Source organism: Nycticebus coucang, chromosome Y (assembly GCF_027406575.1).
Source record: "Nycticebus coucang isolate mNycCou1 chromosome Y, mNycCou1.pri, whole genome shotgun sequence".
Taxonomy (NCBI): domain Eukaryota; kingdom Metazoa; phylum Chordata; class Mammalia; order Primates; family Lorisidae; genus Nycticebus; species Nycticebus coucang.
This window is the reverse complement of record NC_069805.1, coordinates 18,860,779-18,865,841: the sequence shown is the minus strand read 5'-3', so window position 1 is coordinate 18,865,841 and position 5,063 is coordinate 18,860,779. Positions and strand designations below refer to the sequence as shown.

General features: G+C 37.7%; 1 pseudogene; it reads right to left on the bottom strand.

Annotated features, from left to right (window-relative positions):
- Positions 1-3,670: 3,670 nt before the first annotated feature.
- LOC128579161 (protein FAM210A-like) lies at positions 3,671-4,486 on the bottom strand (annotated as a pseudogene).
- Positions 4,487-5,063: the final 577 nt, after the last annotated feature.

Genomic DNA, 5,063 nt, shown 5'->3' with positions numbered 1-5,063 from the left:
GGAGTGGGGAGGATGGATGGAGGGTGGGTAATTTGTGGGACCACTCCTACATTGCATCTTACAAGGGTACATGTAAAACTTACTAAGGTACAACATGAATTTCTTAACAGTCTAACAAAGAAAATGCCAAATAGGCTTTGTTAAACCAGCTTGATTAACCAGCACAGGGTGGCCCATGATTGCATTAATGTACACAGCTATGACTTAGTTTAAAAAATGAAAAAAAAAAAAAAACATATTATACTCATTGCTGGGAATAATCTACATTGTTAAAATGTTTATACTACCCAAAGCAACATATACTTTTTTGGTAATCCGTGTTATTGCACCACTGTCATAGTGTAAAGACCTCAAAACAATAATACTTGGATTTCTATAGAATGGCAAAAAACCTCAAATGGTAATGGGTGAACTGGTGAATAATGAAGACATCATGCATAAATAAAAACAAATAAGGAGGAGCCATGCTGCAAGACCTCAGACTACACTAAAGATTGATACTGATCAAAACAGCATGGTACTTTAAAACTACAGAGAGATGTATAGAACTGAATAGAGTACCAAGAGAAGAACCCAGCTACATACTATCTTTTGATCTTCCATAAGCCAATTTAAAAACATTCAGTGGGTAAATAACCCCTTATTTAAAAAATTGTGCTGGGTGAGCAGGCTGGAGAACTGTAGAAGAGTGAAACTGGACCCACACTTTCACTATTATCTAAGATAGGCTCTCATTGGATTAAAGTTTTAATCATAAGTCTTGAAACGATAAAATGATTTAAAAAAAAGTGCAGGGAAAACTCTTAAAGAAACCTGCCTGAGAAAATAATTTATGAGAAGGAATCCCCGGGCAATTAAAGCAACACAAAAATACATTACTGAAATCTGATCAAACTAAAAAGCTTCTGCAAAGCCAAGAACACAGTAAGAAAAGTAAGCAGACAGCCCTCAGAATGGAAGAAAATGTTTGCAGATTATGTTCCCAACAAAGTTTAATAACTAGAATCCACAGAGAACTCAAACCTATTAGGAAGAAAAAAACCAAGTGATTCCATCTGTGTGGGCAAGAGACTTGAAGAGAAACTACTCTGAAGAAGACAGGTGTATGGTCTACAGACACATGGAAAAATGTTCTTAATCCTTAATCATCAGAGAAATTCAAATAAAAACCACTTTGAGATATCATCTAGTTCCAGTAAAATTAGTCCAAATCAGAAAACCCCAAAACCATAGATGTTGGCATGGATGTGGAAAAAAGAGAACACTTTTGCATTGCAGGTGGGAATTCAAACTAATATATTCCTTTTGGAAAGACATTTGGATATCACCGAGGGATCTGAAAATAGACCTGCCATTTTATCATTCAATACTTCTTATAGGTATATATCAAGAGGATAAAATCACATGATAATAAAAATATTTGCACCAGAATGTTTATTTCAGCCCGACTAATAATTGCTAATTCATGTAAGAAACCCAAGTGCTCATTGACCCATGAATGGATTAATAAATTTTGGTATACATACACCATGGAATTTAATGCAGCCTTTAAAAAGATGGAGACTTTACCTCTTTCATGTTTTCATGCATTGAGCTGTAATATATTCTCTGGAGTAGCTGAAAGTAAAGGTAAGTGACACAACCTTGACTATCTTTTCCATTTCAGTAGAAACAGGGCTTGAAATTTGGGCTGAGGGAGTTTTGCTGTTGCTCACCCTTGTCCCCAACACATGCGCTCAGGAGATATGCCCACCTTGACTTCCTATAAGATCCATATATTATAGTCATGTATGGCAAAGTCATTGAACTCTAATGAAGAAATGACCTCATCAGGGCTTTTGCGGAGTGTCCAATTCACAGAATATCCGTTGTGGCAGATAATTCTACTAGCATGCACAGATCTTTTTTTTCTTTTTTTTTTTTTTTGCTAATCAGATTTAAATATTGATTGCATATTGAACGTGTGGCCCAACAAAGCCCTTCTACTTCCTATGTGTCCACAATGGCAAAAGTGTGGTCACACCTGGCACAAACATCAGGAATGTTGGATCATTTCTGATAAGCTGATAGTTCCCTTGATGCTCATAAATGACTGCATGTATGAAGTACCTTGCAGTACACATTGCCCAAACAGATTCTAAAAGGGGACCTTAAGTGAGACACAACCATCCCATTTAAGCTTATTCTAGAGAAAGAAGTAAAATATCACAAAAGTAAAAGTGAGAATTATGTGACATACCTGTGAGAGCTGTGAAATCACTCTCTCATCTTTGGGCTTAGGTTATTGGTCTATGATATCTCAGTGCAGCACTACATACAAAAAACACTTTTTCACTTGCTTACATGAGCTATAGCATGAAAAGGAAAGTTAGGGTTTTTCCACACCCTTGGCCACAGATACAAATTTTAGGAAACAAACACTTAGTGTACAGAAAAGAGCCCCACACTTTTTTTTTTAATTTCATTCCAAGCAGATAATTTAATGATAGCTTTGGTATAAAAAAAAAATCAAGGAGAATGCTAAGGTAAGGATACTTTCTTTCAATGTTAGAGAAAGAGCAGCAGCTACAATTTTAAAATTTACTCCAGAATGAAATAAACTCTGAAACTAAGATAGTGTGAAGTCGTACTGGTTTGCTGAGGCAATGCCTGTCCCCGCCCGGGAAGAGTAAGCTGTTTCAGCAACCACCTGACCATTTTTAGTCTCCCAAACCTTTTTCTGCTAGAGAAACTCAGGCTTGAGTTGCTGCTGAAGAATATCTGACTCCAACGGCAAATTTAGGGTATAATGATTTTCCACTTTTCCTCTGAAGTATTAGTTAAAGGGAACACAGACTTCCACAATAAAATTTCATGTTTGAGGTGATCACCATCAATATACAAATTTGAAAAAGTACTACCACCAATATATTTTTGCTTTAAAAAATTGATTATGGTCAGTGCCTGTGGCTCAATGGAGTAGGGCGCCGGACCCATATGCCGGAGGTGGCAGGTTCAAACCAAGCGCTGGCCAAAAAAAAAACTGCAAAAAAAGGAAAAAAAATTGATTATGATAACCTTCAAGTAAAAATCATCTTTAAAGAGTCCATTTTCATTTACTTATAACTAATACATCTTATTTACATATATATGACTGAATTTTTATTCAACTTTCTTTATATAAGGTCTGAATCTTATCTGTAAATAACTTACATACCATTTTTATAGAGACTAAAGTATCCTCTGTTCATAGTCAGTTTGGACAATGCTAGTTTGTGTCCACATTAAGAACTGAACATAGTTAAAACCTGACTGGATAACAAACATTAAGATCCAGTATTAACAGCCTGTCCGTGGGTCACACCAGTCATTCAAGAAATCACTGCCTAGTCTGCATAAATTCCAGGTGGCAGCAAAACATAAAGCAAGTGTAATTGTGAGGACCCTGAAAAAAAATTCTGACATGTAAAACATTAAACGCGGCTTAATGGTGCTATTGATATGAAATTCTTCTTTTCAAAAACACTGATTTTTCTAGTGATATTTAACTTTAAAAAGGAATCTTAGTTCTTTAACCCTCAGAGAACTAGTATAGGCAACTAATCAAAAAATAATCAGAAGCATATATCTTTGCCCAGTTTCCAAAGGTTTAAAGGACAGGAATCTTATATACTCTGTCACATAAGGCACCCTATTCCACCTTTTTCTTAAAAGAAACTTTTTCTTTCATTTTTTGTAACTTTTCAGTAAGCCTGTCCTTCGTTTCTTCCATCTTCTCTGTGGTAAGCTCCTTTGTCTCCTCCATCCTGTCCTGTAGATATTCCTTAACCGGCGGCGGTGTTGACATGTAGCCGTGACTTTGTAAATACTTCACAGTAAAACATGTTCCTCCCAGAGTCACAGTGTATCTGGCAGGTGTTGCAATCTTAAACATGGCATATGCTGTTAGAGCATTTCCACTCTGGGAATTTTTCAGGATGTTTACCACACTGTCAGGTAACCCAGTGAATTCTAGAAAAGGAACGACATTCACTCCTTTCAGGGCTGCATAGTAAAATGTTCCAAACCAAACACAAGAAGTTATTAGATGCACTGGAATCAAAACTTTTCCATATTGTCTAAATGTTTTCTTAAATCGTTGATACAGACTAATAGATTTGTCTTGTAAAGGATCAGGCTCTTCCTTTTTTTCCAGAGTTCCTTAGGTTGGGGCATTGGAAGATAAAATCCTCTTGGACAAAACACCTTGCTTCCATCATTTCTGGCGAAGGACCACAGGGTGGGATGGATGAACAGCCAATGGCCTCTTTTCCTTTGGCACACACCAGGCAGCAGGTAAATGCAACCACTGTTTCTGAGGGCCTTGTACCAACACCACTTTGGATTCAATACTGTACAAAAGTAATGGTCCATTTATGTTTTGACAGTGTCCAAAAAGGCCACCTTTATATGGTTACAAGCATGTCTGGTGTTGTCGAGATACCGTATGTGGTACATTCCATTGCATTTTGAAGAATGGTGACAAATTTCGGCTTCGCTGCACAGGATGGACGACAGCTCCCCGGATGCCACCGCGGTGTTGCTGGAGGGCGACCCAGCTAAGCGTGGGTCAGAGTGCCCAATCTGCGGGACTCAGGCAGGCGCTCGCTCCCTACCTCCCCTACCCCCGAAAGCCGCGCAGAACCCCACACTTTTTAAACAGTTTGAACCCAATGACAAACCCAGATAACTAATGCACATGATTATTAAGAATAAGGTTAAGCTCAAAGATGGTAACCTAGAGAAATATCCATTGTGATGTTATCCATTATGACAATGCATTGATTTAGTGCTATTATGTCCTGGGATCCAGGCTGCTGTTCAAAGATACTAAGAGTCATTTTCTGCTTCAACTGGTGTCCCACAACTGTTTGAACAAGGACAGTTCTTATCCCTCCATCCACAGAGTGAGAAATGACCTTCCATTTTTGCATTATTGATTCTGTTAAAGGTTGAGATTCCTGGCAGAAGACACGCAACACTTGAGATTTGAGATTTTGTGCAAGAAATTTTATACAAGAGTGTGAATCAAGCTAGATCACAGC